The sequence below is a fragment of the Quercus suber genome, unplaced genomic scaffold (genome assembly GCF_002906115.3).
Source record: "Quercus suber isolate HL8 unplaced genomic scaffold, Cork oak 2.0 scaffold_752, whole genome shotgun sequence".
In the NCBI taxonomy this organism is placed as follows: domain Eukaryota; kingdom Viridiplantae; phylum Streptophyta; class Magnoliopsida; order Fagales; family Fagaceae; genus Quercus; species Quercus suber.
This window is the reverse complement of record NW_027070188.1, coordinates 207,838-227,679: the sequence shown is the minus strand read 5'-3', so window position 1 is coordinate 227,679 and position 19,842 is coordinate 207,838. Positions and strand designations below refer to the sequence as shown.

The 19,842-nt window shown below is 36.0% G+C and overlaps 1 pseudogene; it reads left to right on the top strand.

Annotated features, from left to right (window-relative positions):
• Nucleotides 1-15,609: 15,609 nt before the first annotated feature.
• Nucleotides 15,610-19,516, top strand: LOC111994374 (cytochrome P450 72A397-like; annotated as a pseudogene).
• Nucleotides 19,517-19,842: the final 326 nt, after the last annotated feature.

The following is a 19,842-nucleotide window of genomic DNA, read 5'->3' as shown; positions in this document are numbered from 1 at the left end:
ACAAATAATGTAATTAGTAGACAACCTCAGAATGGTTAATTGGTCATTCTTGTTTGCAGACTTAGGGTAGGTCCCATCCTTGAGGCATTGTAGGATGTCTGAATACCATTCACTTTCTCCATTCATTTCTTCATCTTCTTCTATTGTCATGTAGTAGGCTAATTCTTCTTCTTTTTTTTCTTTTTTTTTTCCAACACTATCGGTCTTGCTTCATCTTCCTTTGGCCCATCTATCATGGAAGTCATGGTTGCTAAAGCATCTGTAATTTGATTTGGCATCCTCTACATATATTAATATTGAATCTTGCTGAATTTTGATGCCCACTTCTAAAGACATTCATGATAAGGCATCAGCCTTTCTTCTTTGATCTTCCATTTATTCTAAACTTGAGAGATTATCAAGCCTAAGTCTCCTTATACCTTCAACTCTTTTACTCCAAGGCCTAGGGCTACTTGTAACCCCATGATGCAAGCTTCATATTCAATGGCATTGTTGGTGGTAGGAAAGTTGAGTTTACTAGAAAATGGAATGTGTGTCCCTTTTAGAGAAATTAAGAGAACTCCAATGCCACTTCCATTTTGATTTGTTGCTCTATCAAAATACATTTTCCATAATTCTACCTCAATCCCCATGATGTCTTCATCCGAAAAATCTCCTTGAATCTCTTCAGTTTCTTCTAGTGAACAATGGGCTAGGTGATTGACAATTGCTCTCCCTTTCACAGATTTCTGATTCACATACTTAATATCAAATTCGATAGAAGCAATACCCATTTAGTGGTCTTCCCATCTTGTACAGGCTTTTCCATTAAGTACTTCAAAGGATCCATTCTTGTAATCAATAAAACCTTGTAAGCAAGCATATAATGTCTGAGTTTACCGGTTACCCATACAAGTGTTACACGTGTCTTCTCTAACGGTGAATACTTTTCTTCATAAGGCAACATCTTCTTGCTAATGTAGTAAATTGCATCCTCCTTTCTAGTCTCCTCTAGGTATTGAGCAAGTAAAGCCCCCATTGCTGTATCCGTAGTGGTGAGATACAACAACAATGGCTTTTTGACAAGTATTGGTGGTGGGACAAGTATTAGTGGTTTCATCAGATAACTCTTGGTCTTCTCAAAGGCTTCTTGACATTATTCATTCCACACTGTAGGGACTTCCTTCTTGAGCAATCGGAAGATTGGTTCACATGTCATAGTGAGTTGGGCTATGAACCTGCTAATGTACTGTATCCTCCCCAGAAATCCACGGATCTCCTTTTCAGTTCTTAGGGGCTTTATCTCTACAATTGGTTTGATTTTCTCACGTAGGGCTGTCCATGGGTCCGGCGGGTCGAGTTTGTGCCCAACTTGCAATCGACCCGCTGGAGATCGGGTAAGGAGGTACCCAACCTGCAACTGACTCGCCAGAGGTTCAAATTTTATGGGTCGGTTTCCCGTCGGGTGAGCATCGGTTTCGGGTGAAGCCAAAACCTGCCGAAAACCACAGAAAAAAGAGAAAATTGGCAAGATCTGGCCCAATCCGTCCAAGAAACGGTGCGATCTAGCTGGATCTGGCAGAGATTTTACCAAATCCGATGCTTTTTCCACCAAATCGTGCTAAGAATTGCCAGATTTGGTGTTTTGGTCGCTGAAATCTGCCAAATCATGCTGGAAAACTCGTCGAAAATCTGGAAATTGCACGGGTTGTTCTCTCTTTGGGCGGGTCGGGCTGAACTGGTTTTTAAGGAGGGGACCCAAAACTGAACCGCTGGCGTCAAGTTTTGGAACTCAAGACCCGCGTCCAACCACCAAAGCAACCGGATCGGGTTGTAGCGGGTTGGGTATGGGCAGGTTGGGCAGGTGGGCGGGTGAGATGGATAACCCTATTCTCAGGATCAACTTCTATTCCCCTCTAGCTTACCATAAACCCTAGCAATTTTCTGGATGTGACTCTGAAAGCACACTTCTTCAAATTCAACCACAACTTGTAGAACTAGATTCTTTCAAAGAACTTCTTCAAAGCTGGTATAGGCCTTTCATGGTCTTTGGACTTTACTATCATATCATCAACATAAACCTCTACTTCTTTATGGATCAAATCATGCAATAAAGTGGTGGCTGCATGTTGGTAAGTTGCATCAGCATTTTTAAGGCCAAATGGCATGACCTTGTAACAATATGTCCCCTATGGAATGATAAAGGAATTTTTCTCCATATCTTCTAGAGCCATCTTAATCTAATTGTATCCTGAAAATCCATCCATAAATGATAACAAAGCATGACCCGATGTGTTGTCAACTAGGACATCAATGTGAGGCAATAGAAAGTCATCTTTCGAGCTGGCCTTATTCAGATTTTGAAAATCTGCACACATTCAGACCTTCCCATCATTCTTTGGCACTGTAACCACATTAGCTAACCACTCTGGATAGTTGACCACTCTCAAGAATCCCGCATTGTACTGTTTCTCTACTTCTTCCTTGATCTTGAGTAGGGTTGTCCATGGGTCGGTCCGGGTCGGGTTTCTGCCCAACCCGGAACCGACCCGACGGAATCGGGTTTTGGACAATCTCACCCGCCGCCGACCGTCGGAGTAAACGGGTCGGACGGATCAGACTTTTTTTGGGTGGCGGACGGGTCGGTCAGCGTCTGAGTTCTGATAAAACGGGGAGAAAACGACGAGAAAACTCGAGAAAACTCAAGATCTGGCAAAACTTTCATCGGAATCTATGAGATTTCGCCAGATCCGGCCGTAATCTCATCGGATTTAATGAGATTTTGCTAGATCCGGTCAAAATCTAGCCAAATCTACGTGAAATATCGCCTGAATCTAGGTTTTTTGGCCGAGATTTGGGTTTTTTCTCCGGATTCTGGAATTTTTCTCGCCGGGATTTGGGTTTCTCGCCGGAATCTGGATTTTTTGCCGGAATCTGGGTTTTTCTTCGGTCGGTTCGGGTTTTTCAGGTTTTGGGGGATAGAAACCGAAATCGACCTGCCGGAGTCGGTTTCTGGTGGGAGAAGACCCGCCGCCGACCGCCGGAATAATCGGGTCGGCCGGTTTCGGATCGGTTCCGGTCGGATCCTCCGGGTGGGTCTGGTCTCAGATTGGTTTGGACAGGCCTAATCTTGAGAGTCTACTCTTGCTTCATTCTTCTCAACTTTTGCTTGTCTGGCTTCATGGTTGGATCTGTTAGAATGCAATGTTGTACTATATCTGTATCAATCCCAGGCATGTCTTCATATGACTAGGCAAGGACCTCCTTAAACTATGTTAGCAATGCTATTAATGCATCCTTCTCTGAAGTGGTTAGGGTACTGCCCACTTAGATCATTTTGGGCTCATCATCAGTTCCTAGGTTAATGGGTTGGGTTTCTTCTTTTATAGGTTCTAAGTATCCATGTTTTAATTCCTTATTATTAAGAGTTTCTTTACCAATTTCAGAAATAAAAACATTCAAAGCCAACAAATAAGCAGAATCAGAAATCATATTAAAAGGAAAAGAGTTCTCAATAGACTCAATTGGAAAACTATCACAAACAAACTTAACAGGAATAGAAAACACTAGCAGAAATAGACCAAATAGGAACAGAAACAATGTTCTTGGCAGGAGTGACTGGCTCGATGGTCTTGATCTTCTTGGCAAAAGTGACTGACTTAATAGTCTTGATCTTCCTCACGGGGTCCTCTATGGGGTGGGTGGCTCCCTCCCAAGCCTAGTTCTTCAACTCGGTTGTGGCTTCCACAATGGCAGGTGGCTCCCAATATGCTCCTTCTTCCCTCAGCATTAGTACTGGGGTGATCTACATCCATATAATCCATAGTTTCTTCTTCAATCTCCATGTCTGTAAGCTTGTTGGTAGGAGTGTTCACAGTGCGATGCGGTGCGGTTTTGGGCCATTTTTAGCACCGCACTTTGCGGTGCAGTTTAGCTAAAACCATAACTGCACTGCACCTTGTTTTTGTGGTCACATGTGTAGTGCGGTGCAGTGTGGTGCGGTTTAGCGTTTAGCCAAAACCATAACCGTACTGCACCTTATTTTTGTGGTCACATGTGTGATACTATGTATAAGATGTGGTTTGAAATCGGTATAATTTTCAAATTTTGAGCTTTTCCTACTCAACCCAAAACTAATTTTTCCTTTTTTTTGGACCAAGTTTTAAATTATTGAGCTAGTTTTTCTTTATTTTGGGTTAGCTTTTCTAGTCAACACTTGCTAGGGTTATTAAACCTTTTTTTTTTTTTTTGAAAACTAGGGTTATTAAACTATTAATAATATATTTAATATTAAAAATAAATAAATATATTAATATATAGAAAGAGTGCGGTATGGTGTGGTTTGTGCGGTTTTCTTATTATAAAACTGCAAACCGCACCACACCATGCGGTGTGGTGTGGTGCGGTGCACTATTACTTGCGGTGCGATGCTGTTATACCATTTTGCGGGTGGTTTTGGTGCGGTTTTTGCGGTTTGTGCGGTTTGGTGACCACCCTTACTTGTCGATCACAAAAGCATCTAGGCACTCTATGCTGTCCATCCATTCATCAAACGAGTCGTGCTTGCCTCTATTGCCTAAGTAGGTGGGCTAAGGGAGATGCTCTGACTCACTTTCTTCCACCCTTTCAGCATTAAATTTAGCATTCTCAAGTGTCATGATTCTAAGACTGTGGACCATCAATTTTTGGTCTAAAACGGCCAACCTGGCATCTATGTCATCCTCCTCAGTATGTGGGATTAGTGAACTTGGTTCCAAATCATAATACGACCCCAATTCCAGAACTTCTCTTCCATGCTTGTCATACCTAGGGCTAAATCTTGAACTGACATTAGTGATATCACTCCAATCTGAAAAGTGCCTATAGGGATATTCATTATAATACATTTGATGGGCTTCTGCATTCTCCTTTCTTGCATTCTCTAACACATTTATCAGCCTATATTGATCATTATCAGCATCACTCCACCTGTTGGCTTCGGCATCGTCTTCTATGTCTTCATCATAATAGTCCACATCACTCTCATATTCCTCATAGAATAAGTCTGTCTTCTCTATCACTAGGGGTTTCACCCCAATCATCACCACTGTAGGGCTATCATAACTTCTACTATTGTCGTCACTATTGGTACTGTTGTCATCATCATCATGTCCATTATCACTATTGCTGTTATCACTACTACTATCACTTTTGTCATCACTTCCATCTTCATCATCACTAGGGGCTGTTCCCCCTTCCTCATCTTCACCATTGGCTTTTAGTTCATATGGGCTCTTTAATGTATGCTGGCAAGCCTCCCAATATTCCTCATCTTTTATGTTGCAAATGGCATCTCCTATGAGTGTAATCATAGCATCAGGATCCATGTAATCGGCCCAATCAGTAGGAACCCAGGTTGCATATTCCTTTTTCAATTCTAGAACCTTGTTGTTGTAGTCAAGTAGTATCTCAAACCCAAGTTCCATTGTCTTTGTAATGGGATCAAATCTCGGTTCAGGGAATCCCCAATAACGTTGATTTTCTCCAGTTTTAATAAACTTCCTATTCAATGTAGGAGTATAGGGCTTTAGAGGTTCTGGAGGACAAGGGAGTCATTTTGCTTTAGCTGTGGCTCAAGCCATCTTTCTCACTTCCATCTCTAGCAAATCATCGTCAGTGGGCTTATAGCCTAGCCCAAAAGGTGGTGTGGCAGTAGGAATCATCAAGTCTTGAACAGTAGGCTTTTTTCACAGTTTTCCCCAAATTCATCCCTATAAGTTAATTCATTCTCCTCATCGTTGCTGCTACATTGTTGTTACCATAAGGAGCAAAGTCCATCAAGATCTTCACCACTTCTTGTTCTCTTTTTTCAAGTCAGGCCTCTCAACCTCAAAGCCATCCAAGGTCAATGGCTCTTTCTTAGAATCAATACCATAAACAGGTTTAAGCATAGTCAAAGTATCCCCGTAGATGGTCACAATAGCTCCATCATGTGGAAACCGAACCTTTTGATATGGAGAAGAAGGTATGACCTCTGTGTCATGGATCCATGGTCGCCCAAGGAGCATATTGAAGCATAAGGCTATATTAAGGACTTGGAAATCCACCTTTTTGACCATCGGTCCTATGGTAAGCTCTAATGTTGGTTCCCAAGACTTCTCTTCTACTGTTGTCATATGCCCTCACATGTTAATCAGTAGGCACAAAGTCTTCAACACTGAGGCCTAAGCAGCTAGTAGTCTTCAAAGGATATACATTTAAAGCACTTCCATCATCTACCAAAACCATCGGTATCCTCTTCCCTATGGCATCTACAGTGATATGTAACGGGTCGTTGTGATGCTTCCCCTTCTTGGTCAAATCCTTTTCAGAATAAGAGATGGCGAATTCCCTATTGATGGACCCAATCATAGCATTTAGATCCTAGGAGGTTGTGATTGTAGGGACTTGGATTTCGTTGAGAAGGTCTACTAGGCTTTGTTGGTGTCTGTATGAGGCAATGAGTAAACCCCATAAAGATATGTTGGCTTGTGTCTTCTGTAGTTGCTTGAGGACTTTATCTTCTTTGACGGGTGTTTGTTGGGTGGATCTGTTCAAAGCTTTCATTGGGTTGTTGATCTCTAAATGCGGGGGTTTAAAGTGCCTCCCCCTTTGTAATGTGGGCAATTTTGGTTGGATCATTAGGATCGGTGTCTTTGGGTTTGAAGTATCTCCCCTATCTGTGGGTGTTTAGTTGTCCCCTTAGGGTTTGAAGTGTCTCCCCCTGTTTGTGGATATTTGGTTCTCCTCTTGGGGTTTGAAGTGTCTCCCTCCATTTGTGGATATTTGGTTGTCCTCTTAGGGGTTAAAGCGTCTCCCCCCGTTTGTGGATATTGGGCAGTTCTCAAGTTCTGGTATTTCATTCCATATGTCATACCCTGTGGTGGTAGTAGATGTCCTATCCATTAATTCTTCCCATGTCATCATGAAGCATTCGGGTAGGTCATAGATTAAGTCGAATAAGTCTTCCTTATTTTCTTCTTCAATCATCAAGCAATTAATCCTTGGTCATTTCCCAAAATTGTGATTGGGCAAGGGATTGTTAGTGATGCTGGGCCTTGTAGGCGGTGCAATTACCTTGTTATCTATTAGGTCCTAAATTGCATGACGAAGGGTGAAACAACGATCAGTTTCATGACCAGGGCCTTGGTGGTAACCACATCTTTTATTCACATTAAACCTTGAGGGCAAGAGGTTTGGAATTGGTCTTGGATTTAAGGGCTTCAGTAACCCTTTTACTTTTAGCTTGTCATACACTTGGCTCATGGGTATGTACAACTCATGAAATTCCCTCTTAGGTCTGGGTACTTGTGGTGCACTGGTGCAATGGGTGCAATCAATTGAAAAGGATCATTTTTATGAATGTTGGAAATTTCTACAGCCTTAAATTAGATCCTACATTCTTTTTAAACCCTGGTAGGTCATCAGTCTTTATAGTTCCATTGTTTATTGCATCCTCAATTTGAGTTCCAACAACAATCAAAGCTTTAAAATTAGGAGAGTATTGTGCAAACAAATATTTTTGGTATATAGGAAATAAATTCTTTACAACCATGGCTAACTGTTCCTCCTCACTCGACCTACTCATCATCTGTGCTGCCTTGGCTCTCCACTTGGTAATAAAAGTAGAGAATGATTCTTTCAGTTCTTGCTTGGCTCTCCTTGTGATGTCCACTTCTATATTGTACTTGTATTGCTTGTGAAACTCTTAGCAAATGTCCTCCTAGTTTCTTGCCCTTGTATCATTTAGATTAAGGAACCACCTAAGAGTAACTCCAGTCAATGTGTTTTGGAACATCTGAGCAAGTACTTCTTCGGTCATGCCTAAGGGCTGCATAGCCCTCATATACATCTTCAGATGGGACTTTGGGTAGCCAGTCCCATCAAATTTTTCCAAGGTTGGCATCTTGAACTTGGGAGGCAACCTTACATTAGGAAAAAGTGAGACGGTATCGTAGTCCATAAGTTCCTCTATCTTGTGGGCTGTCCTTATCCTCTCCTCCATTTTATCCATCCTGTCGTTGATCTTCTTCTCACTCTCTACGGCTGGTGGATCATAATCAGTCTTATCCTTCTCTTGATTACTCTTCAAATTTTGAAACTGTTGCATCATACGGTTCATATCTTCCCTCAGCTGAATCTGACTAGCTACCATGATGTTGAGTAGCTCTTGGGTATTCATAGGTTCCTTTGTGTTTGGATGTTCTCCCTCTTCCGCCATACTGCTAGGAGCTTCAAACTTCTTGTGGCTTGAACTGTCTTGGAGGTCAAAGATAGGGTTGTGATGTTGCAACAATGGGGTTTCTTCTATGCTTGAAGGCTTCAGTATTGTGATGGGAGTGACAAGCTTGGAACTGGAGCTATTGTCTTGAGTATCGGGCTTTGGTTCTCTTTGTAGCCTTCCTTTAGATCTTAACTAGACTCTCCCCTATTGACAGGCTTGGTCTAGTTAATCAAAGCTAAGACCCTATCCACATTTATCAATCAACCAAAATAAACACACACAACATGCAATGCAATTTTAACCAACCTAAGGGTAGGTTCTAAGTCATTATGTTGTAGGGTGGATTTGTTGTTTCATTATTTCCCATAGCTAGGACGTTACACCTCCCAACTTGTAATGTAATGAACATTTTGTTGGTCCAAACGGCATGGTCTATCCTTTACAGTCAGCAAGAAATGATCCAGTGACTTTAGGCTATAAGTTGGTGAGTTCGCCACTAGGTACCGAATCTAATGAAGACTGGTGATCCATGGTTACTACCACCATAAGTTATTGAAAAGGGGTGCATACATATTTGTTTGGATGGCACACACTATGACAGTTAGAGAAAGATTTTAATAAACAATACAAACAACAAATATCATACACCATAATATCATACAACATCCCATCAAACATAAACAAACAAAAAAACAACAATATCATGCAGGTCCATGCAAAACAAGAGTACACAAATAGTCACTTAAGTCTAATACGAAGCTTAGCCCTCGACATCCCCAGCGGAGTCAGCATTGTGAGAGACCAGGAAATTACCTCTAAAAAAAAAAAAAAATTGGAATGCTTTTTAGGGCACTTCTCTTTTTGGGTATGTGATGTGGAGTCGCCACTTATTTTTTTATAAAAAAAAAAAAGAAAATACATGACTGAATTGTTCTCTTCATTGATTGAATAAAAAAAAATTACATAATTGAAAATTTCAAAAATTACATAGCTTTGGATCCTAGTTACAAACTACCAAATAATTACATGGCTTTTTGTCCTAGTTCCATTCTACCCGAAATAAAATAAAGACAATGCTAGATCTACTTATCCAAATACCTAAATCCGAAGGCTAGGTTACAGAATGGGAAGTTGTTAGGCACCCATTCCGCCCAGACAAAGTTTGGTCTTCTAGACTCTTATGACCTATGTACCTTTTTATGCACGTCATGAATGATATGTTGAACATATGAATCAAAAGTTAAATCACACAAATTTATTTATGAATGAAGTCTCTTCTTTTGAAAAGAATCAGATCTGTTTTGGTTCTTAAAAAAATTGATTTTGATTTGTCAAAACCCAAATTTGTTTTGTAGTATGAAGAAAAAAGTAGTTTTTGGAGATAAAAAAATCAGATTTGTGTTTATTACATAAAATAAAGTCTTTTGATTTGAAAAGATCAGACCTGTTTTTTAAGAACTATAAAAAAAAAAAAAAATTTTTATGGTGATAAAAAAAGATGGTTTTTTGATAATAGAAAAATTAGATCTGTTTTTATGTTGTAAAAGAATGAAAAAGATTTTTTAAGAAGAGAGTTTCACTCATAATTTAAATTTATTCAACATGAATTAAATAAAACAAACACAAACACAATCATGTATGTTAAAGAAAAATTAGATCTGTATCTAAGAAAGATACGAATTAGTTTTTAACTTTAAAAAAAAAAAAAAAAATCAGATCTACATCTAATAAAAATGCAGATCCATTTTTGTTTGAAGAGAAACTCAAATCTACATCTAATAATGATGCAGATTTGTTTTTGATTAAGAAAAATTCAGATCTACATCTAATAAAGATGCAGATCTGTTTTTATTTTAAGAAAAAGAATTGTTCACATGTAGATTATTAACATTTAAGAAAGAGATTTTAACAATTACATAAAAAATAAAAAAAAATAAAAAAAAACAATCATGCTTTAAACAAAACAATGATGAACCATTCATGTTATGAATAAAAACATTCATTAACATAAAAATAAGCATAAAAAAAGATAGGGTGATTGACAAGGTAGTGGAATTGGATGAGTGCAAATAAGATGTTGCAGGAATAGGGTAGACACCATCTTTACTCAATCCTTCGTAAAGGATCTTCCTTGTACGTAAATCCTGGATAAAGAATATATAAGCATCAAAATAGCAAAATGCATTGTTTTGCAAACAAAGTTTATGCACAGATAATAAATTGGAAGCAAGATCCGGAACTCTAAGTAGGGGTGCGCACGGTTCGGTGGGCTCAGTCTTTTTTTCAAATTTGTTACCAAACTGATAGGGATCGGTTTTGTAATAATTAAAACTGATGCATACCAATTAGGGTCAGTTTTTTGACCTATAGCAGTGCAGTTTGATCGGCTCGGTTTAATTGGTTTGGTCGGTTTGATTTGAAACATTAACAATCTGTTTTTGTTTTTTGTTTTTTTTTAATAAAAAAATATATATTCAATAGAAACTTTATAAAAAAAAAATCTGTTCACCCAAATAGTAATGATTCAAAACCTGTGCAAAAAATCTGTTCACATAATAAAAAATCTATTCAACAAAAACTTTATAAAAAAAAAAAAATATGTTCACCCAAACAGTAATGATCCAAAACCTATGCAAAAAATCTGTTCACACGAACAATCTGTTCACCCAAAACCTGTGCAAAATCTATGCAAACAGCAATGATCCAAATTGGCTCACATAAACAATCTGTTTACCCAAAACCTATAATAATGATCCAAATTTCATCATTTAATTCACATAAACAATCTGTGCAAATTTTTTACACAGCAAATTGTCCAAACAATTTCACAGTTTCACTGTCCAAACAATTTCACACATGACAAACTATCCAAATTTTTTCGTTTCATTCACCATGCAAAAATATTTTGAAATTGCCTCAATAAGAGCTCAACTCCCAAAATACTATCATGTAGCATATAATATCATTAGTGTCACTGTGTGTATCAATGTCAATAACAATAAGCGTTAATGTATCTACTTAATAATGTATTACAGAACAATTTGTTGTTGTCCACAAATGCCAAAAAAAAGATATACAAATTAAATTAGCATTTAGGCAAAAGAATGCTAATTTCTTGTATCCTCAATGATAATCCCACCCATGAAATCTAAATAACTACCATTAGTGAAAAGTCCACCACCAATAACATGTACAAATATAATTAGCATATAGGCAAAGGAATGCTAATTCTTGTAAGTCATTTGTCCAGTAAGTTTATGCACTATGCTTCATTCTAGAACTCCTACAAAATACTAAACAAAACAAAATAAACACGAGTTAATAACAATAAAACGTTTATGAACAATAAAATATTTATAATTAACACAAACGAATGATAATAGCAAGTATACTTACATAATACTAACTACTAACTAACTCCAAGCAAAGAGTAGCACATCACTCATCATCATCATCCAACACAACTGTGCTTGGGTCCTCCTCCATTGACATTGGGCAAACCGATGGAATTTCTACAATCCTGTTCAAAATAAAATGATTCATAAGCATTGAGCAAATAAATACACAATTGATACATACAACAAACAAAATGAACATATAGAGACAGGAATAGCCAACACATCACGGGCAATTTGGGAAAGGACTCAATACCTTGAAGAATTCATTTTCCACCACATCAAGAAGTCAAAATCTTCCACGTCAGGGTCCTCAGAAGATTCCAACAAATATCTATCCAACTCAAATTTGCTTTCCACACTGTCCTCGTTTGCCAAGTGTTGCTTAAACCTATTATTATAGCTTTTAATGCGATCAGACAATGAAGCATTACCAACACTTGGCCTGGAGTCCTTAGACAATGAAGCACCACTACCACTACCACTAGAACTCAAAGCTCTATGTTGATCCACTCTCTCCATACAACCTCTTCAATGCATCCTGAACCTTAAAGCTCATCGCACCCCCTTTGTCCTTTCCATACCACTCCCTAAACCAAAACCTTACATACTTCAATCTATAATTTGGGTCAAGAACAATAGCGACAAAAAGCATCAAATTGATATTATCTATACTTCCCCAATACTTATCATTTTTTTTTCATCTCTATCGCCATACTCCTCAAAAGTAGATCCCCATCAACACTGCACAACTATTGCAATTGATTTCCAATAATTAGCTTATGGAAGTATGTATTAGAAGTGACAAACAAGGACCCAGAAAATCTAACGGCCACCTTATAAAATATGCCAAGAAATTTCACAAAGGTCTTGACATATTCCCAATCAAGATAGTTAGGAGGTCCAATGGGCTTTTTCCCATTCTCATCCGCTTCACAAAAATAAAGTTTGTAATGCCCATCCTCCTCTTCCAACCTATCAAATGTTCTCACAAATTTCAAGGTACAATCTAACATGAGATAAGTGGAATTCCACCTTGTTGGCACATCAAGGGACAACAAACACTTGGCTTTCATTTTCTCATTTTCAACACATTCTTGAAACTTCTCAAACCTTGTGGGAGAGGCTTTCACATATCGCATTGCATTCTGAACTTTGGCAATTGATTCATGAATGGACTTCAACCCACTTTGCACTATCAAATTCAAGATATGTGCACAACAACGCATATGCATGAACTCACCACCCAATATACTACTATCTCTTTCTTTTGTTTTCTTCTTCACATAATCAATTGCCACATTATTAGAACTAGCATTGTCCACGGTAATTGTAAACAACTGGTCTATACCCCACTTCAACAAACATGACTCAACCGCTCTACCTATGGTGCCCCCTTTGTGATTAGCTATAGGGCAAAAGTTCAAGATTTTGTTTTGGTAAGTCCAATCCCCATCAATGAAGTGTACGGTGACTACCGTGTAGTTTAAGTTTTGTATGGATGTCCAAATATCCGTTGTCACACAAACCCATTGCCTAACAAAAGCCCTTCTCAAAATATCCACCTCACTAGAATAAATTTTCATACAAGCCCTAGCAATGGTAGTGCAATGGGAAATAGGAAACCTAGGCTCAACTATTTCCATAAATTCTTGAAAGCCTTAACGCTTCACAAATTTAAAAGGAAATTCATCAATAACGATCATCCTTGCCAATGCCAACCTTATCCTCTCTTCACTATAGTTTGCAACCACTAACACATTTGAACCACCTTCCCCTTCTCTCTTGGCTTGGAAAGACAAATTTTTTTGCTTATCATCACAAGGAAAAGGCCACTTCTTACACACCTTCATGTGTTGCAACAAGCCCGAAGTACCATTTTTCTTACCATGACATTTATATTGATTTTTATAGTACTTGCATTCAAACCTAGCATTATTGGGATCAGAACTAGCCAACTTAATGAAGTGCTGCCATACTATAGACGGGTCCTTACCACCTTGTTTAGGTGATAATGGGCAAAGTGATGCACCAAGTCCAATTGGTGCTGCAGGTTCAGGGGGGTTAGGGTTAGCACTACCAAGACTAGGAGGATGTGGGTTAGGGTCCCCAGGGGCACCAAATCTAGGTGGAGCATCAACATCCATGTAATAAAAAAATTTCCAACCAACAAAAAAAAAAAACAAAATTTCCACAACAATATCAAATTATAATTTTTCCAGCAAATACAATATCAAATAGCTCACTCTTAATCAATGAATGTCACAACTAGATCCAATAATAGCAATAACTAATCAGTTTAGTTACAACAAGGCAACAATAACAAACTAACAAAGTAACAATCATTAGTCATTACTCAACAATTCATGTCACTAATATTAACAACAATTTAGAACTAGATAATTAGCTTTTATGTTATATTTATATTGAATAAATGTAAAATAAAAGCTAATTATATATATATATATATAAACTTAAAGTAGTTGTTACTAAGTACTAAAAATTTAAAATCAACATGTTGAATATAGTGAGTGATTAGTGATTACCTCTTGGTGAAGGATTGAAAGCAAGAACTCTCTCAATCTCTGTCTCCCTCAAAAATTAAAATGCTGAAGAAAAAAAAAAGGTTAGTAGTACCTAGTAGACTGTGACACATATTAAAGTAAGTTAGTTAAGATATATTAAAGTAAGTGGGACTAAAGTAAGTTACTTAATACATATTAAAGTAAGTTAGTATATATATATATATATATATTAAAATTCTTTGAATGGAGGTTTAACCACAATTACCAAAATTGTTGAAATATTTCGTCCAAACTTATGCATCGCACATATATTAATCCATACCGTTGGGTTTGGAATCTCTCCATTTCTAAAGTGGAAGCTAATGAGAATGAAAGAAAGATTGGAATGAGTGGGAATTAGACTAAATCACTGATATATATATATATATATATTTTTTTTTTTTTTTTTTTTTTAATTATAATCGGGGTTTGGGTTTGATATAGAAAGGGCTAGAGACAATTACAGTTTGCTAGTGGAAATTATCCGGAATAAAATTAAGAGTTTAATTGACTTATAATTTATTCACATATCTGATTTAACATAATCTTTAGATTGATGAGAGAGAGAAAGATTAAAGGGGCAAGTCAGAGTAATAAAGAGATGGTAAGGAAATCATATGATGCCCTGAGCTGTCACTTCTCAATAATCTATCTACCACATACAGTCAGTTACCTTGGAGGTTTATTGGACCAAATAGTCTTATTGAATTGAGTAGGGGCCAAAAGACTAGTTTTGGGGTACAATTGTGCATAATTCTTCTCTGACCAGCCCATTGCTACAGCATCAGTTGAGCTGGACTATTCATTTTTTATAAGTATAGAATCTATCCAGCCAACTCCAATTTCTTATTGTTATACCACTCAAATAAAAAATGTGGCTGGAATTATGATGATGCAAGGATCCAACAGTTAATGGTCATTTTGTGGTCATTGTTTTGATTTTACCGTTTTTTTATTTCCATTTTACGTTGTGCCAAACATTGGAAAATATTTTACACAACATTTTCATATACATTGCCAACCACGGTAAAATGAAAATATTTTCCTGCAAATATTTTACATCGAAACAAACGGAGCATATATCTCACTCATTTCCATAGCAATAAAGTATGTATGGTTGTTTTAAGTCCTGTAACTTCTGTTTAAAAGCTTCCAACTATGAATTAGCTTATGCCCAAAATCTTAAAACTGAACCAGAAAAACTAGACCAATTGATTAAACTATAAACAAGAATCTAAATTGGTAGCGGTGGAGCCAAAAAATTTTTAGGTAAAGCTAGTGTTACTACTTCTAATTTAAACACAGCTAAAATTATTTTTTGCCAATTAGTAATAGTTAATAAGAAACTCTCACTTAAGATTTGTTGTAAAAATAATATAGACATAATATTTTTTTTTTTTAATATTGGATTTATTTCTAACCTTTGTGAACAAATGCAGGCAAGAATTCTTTTACATGGCTCGGCCCAAGACCCCGTGTAAACATTATGAGCCCTGAACAAATCAAAGATGTTTTCACCAAGATGGGTGACTTTCAGAAGCCCAAACCAAATCCACTTACTAGATTGCTTGCAATGGGATTAATAAGCTACAAGGGTGAGAAATGGGCTAAACACAGAAAGATTATCAACCCTGCTTTCCATTTAGAGAAGTTGAAGGTTATATATTACATTTCTTATCTCTTTAAATCCATGTGGAATCAATAGTTGTATCCAAATTAGATTATTGTTATCACTTTAGTAAAAAATGTTGTACCTTAGTTTGGAGCAGCATGATTTATCTGTAAAGTGATATTGTACAAATCACCAAGTTTAACACAAAAACACTTTTGTACTAAACTCCGTAGCTAAGTTTCAAATGTCTGTCTAGCACATATTTGTGATCAAGAAACTTATAGGCACAGTACAATAATCACAGTAGGGAATTGTTTGCATTTTGGTTATGAATAATCCCACAGACACAAACTATTTTATAGATTTTTTTATGAACTAATGATGTGGTGAGTGATTATTTGTAAGTGAAAAGATGACGTTAGTAATGAACCTAGATGAGAATCAATAAGAATTTGTCACATAAAAAATTTGTAAAAATGTTGTGAAATAATTTGTGATTGTGGCAGTACTCATAAATTAAAAGTGACAATATTTTTTGAGATGGGTAGTTAATGGGAGAAGTAGGATTCAAACTACATCCACTAGGCACCACAAAGAATATGATTATTGCTAGATACTACCTTTGATTATTTAATTCAAAGTCATTATAGAAAATACTACCTTTGATCTATTGCTTAAAATATGATTGACTGAAAATATTGCATGCAAATAAGATTCTAAGTACATTCAAACATCAGTAATGCTAGTATAGCAAATAATATTATATGTCCATTTTCTTCTTAAAAAAAAAAAACAAAGACTATATGTCCATTCAAACTTTCAAATATGAATAATGTCAATTAAATTTAAACTTAGATTCTTGTTTGCTCAAATGGGAAAAGTTTAACTCCTGCCTACACTCAAATTTTTTTTAATAGTATCTTGGTTTAATAGTAAAGAATAATTATCATAGGGTAGATGCTACAAATTCTAAATTCTATCTCTATAAAAAAAATTAACTTAAAAACATCTATAGCAATCAAATTAAAAAAAGAAAAAAGAAATAGTTATAAAGCATTTAACTACTTTGAATTCATTATATAAATGAAAGGGTAATTTTTTGTTGGCAATTTGGCATATATTACAAATCGCATGTGTATTAAAAGGGTAGTTGGTGTTGGGAATTTAGACCCCTTAAACACACACAGATTGCGTAGCCTAGATTAATTAGCCAAGTTGTTACTTAGTCAAATTAAGCAATTATAGGTTAAAACAATCCAAACAATCATATTAAGATATAAAGCAGCGGAAAATAAATAACACAAGATATGATCACCCAGGAAACCACACGGTAAAAACCTGGGGAGGATTTGACCCACCGATCCTCAAGGCTGCTCAAATGGGAAAAGTTTGACTCCTAACTACACCCAAATATATATATATATATATATATTGAAAGTATCTTGTTTTAAAAGTAAAGAATAATTATCATAGGGTAGATGCTACAAATTTTAAGTTATATCTCTATAAATAAAAAAAATTTAACTTAAAAACATCTATAGCAATCAAATTAAAAAAGAAAAAAGAAATAGTTATAAAGCATTGAACTACTTTGAATTCATTATATAAATGAAAGGGTAATTCTTTGTTGGCAATTTGACATATATTACAAACTACATGTGTATTATAAGCGTAGTTGGGATTCTATCAAAAACAATATAGAGTAATAATATAGACATAACATTTTTTTACTGTTATTGAAGTGGTAAATTGTTAGTAATTTTTCTCTTAAAAAAATGGTTATTGATTTTCATATGGGCTATATATCATTAGTAACTTGTCATTTGCAACAACTGTGAAAAAATTTGTAAAGGAAGTTACGTATGGAGATTTGTTGAACAATATAATGCCAATAATCTTGTTTCTATTTATTATAGTTTAAACAATTTACATTGCGATTGCTACAACTTATGTAACCAGCATTTTATCAAAGTTGCATTGATATGATAAGCCAGTGGGAGAGGTTGATCTCTGAAAATGGATCTGTGAGTTAGACGTATGGCCTTATCTTGAAAACATGTCAAGCGATGTGATTTCAAGAACATCATTTGGAAGTAGCTATAAAGAAGGAAGAAGAATATTTGAACTCCAAAAAGAGCAAGCACAACTCTTTGTAAAAGTAGCACAATCTGTATACATTCCTAGACTAAGGTAGTGATTAAACATTCAACTTTGAAATTTAGTCAAGTTTGGTTCCTTGCCCCAAAAAAAAAAAGTCAAATTTGATTTTTATTGAGATAGGATTAACCAATTACAATTTAGTTTATACGTTATATAGATTGAAATTCTATCGTATCTATTAAATATATGTATGTATGCTAATTTTTTTTTTTTTTTATATAGGAATGTGCTATTTTTTAATATAACAAGATTTCAACGAATTTCAACATTTGCTTGGCCCACCTTCCAAATAAAAATTCTCATGCATCTGAAGTCCGATCATTGTTTTAAAAATCAGTAAGGTCAAAAAATTGATTTTGGCCCCAATTCCCAGTTTAACTCGATTTTTGACCAATTTTGGGTGATTTTACCGGATCGGATTGGTTTTGGTTCCTAGTTGAATCGGTTGGTCCTATTCGGTTTTTAAAACCATGTCTCCAATGAAAACAAATTTCCAAATTTTATTGTTTATTCAGAAACGAAATTGGTTATAACCTACTTTCCTGAACACCTCATCAAACACAAAAATTAACAGAGATCATCACATTATAATTAATACAATTTCCGTTTCTATTTCTTCAACCTTCACAATTTACTAATAGCTAATATTTATGCATGCATGCATGTCTTTCGAAGATGAAATATTCACATCCATGAATATTCATGTCAATATTTGTTAATTGATCGAGTAAAAGCCATTTTCTATTGAGCTCATGATAGTCAGCATACTCATTTTTTTGTTAGAGTTGGCACTTGGTAGTATAGACTATAGACCACTAATTTGAGTTCAAACCTCAAATTTGATTAGGTTTGTAGATCGAGTAATAAATTTTGTTTCAAATTTTATCAATCATAAATGAGCTTCAAAATCGAATACTCTTCAAGAGAAAAATTTAATGAACTTACTTTATTTTACTAAATTTTTTAAGAAATGCACTTTGGTAATAATTGGTTATCCATGGCGTAGGTAACCATGATATTGAATGAGGCTCTGAGGTTGTACCCACTAGCAGCTTCGCTAGTTCAAATAGTTCACAAGGAAACCAAGCTGGGAAATTTGATTATACCAGTTGGAGTGGAGATTGCTCTACCTGCAATCCTAGTCCACCATGATTATGAACTGTGGGGTGAGAATGCAAAGCAGTTTAACCAGGAGAGATTTTCAGAAAGCATTTCAAAGGCAACAAAGGGCCAAGTATCATTTTTCCCATTTGGTGGGGGTCCAAGGATATGTGTTGGTCAAAACTTTGCTCTAGTAGAGACTAAGATGGCTTTGTCACTCATGTTGCAAAACTTCTCATTTGAGACGTCCTCATCCTATGCTCATGCTCCTTGCTCAATCACAACTGTTCAACCTCAATTTGGCGCTCACGTTATATTACATAAGATATAGTACCACAAAGTTGTTCCAGTTAAGCAAGATTTATCACCATTGTGCCTTGTGGCTTATTTGGTGTTCTATTTATTATGTAGTGATTAAAAACTCATTTTCTAAAGAACAAGAAACAACATGTTATGATTTCCACTCTATTATATTATGTTTGTGTTTCTACATCCATTATTGCATTAATTGAAGGAAACAATGTTGAATAACGATAAAAATATATATAATTAGAAAATACATCATTATTATTGGTAAATTTTCATTTTTAAAGTATAATGTTAATTTTTTAATCCTACCCAAATTAAAAACCCTTTTACCGATTATAAGATCCTGATTTTAACAACTTTATTGCAAAGGCTAGAATTGAAATATTACACATATGGAGATAAAAATGCCATTGATCTCTTTGGACTCAGCAAAAAAACTAAGGAAAGAAGGGGGAGAAAATGAATTCTCCAAATTGAAGC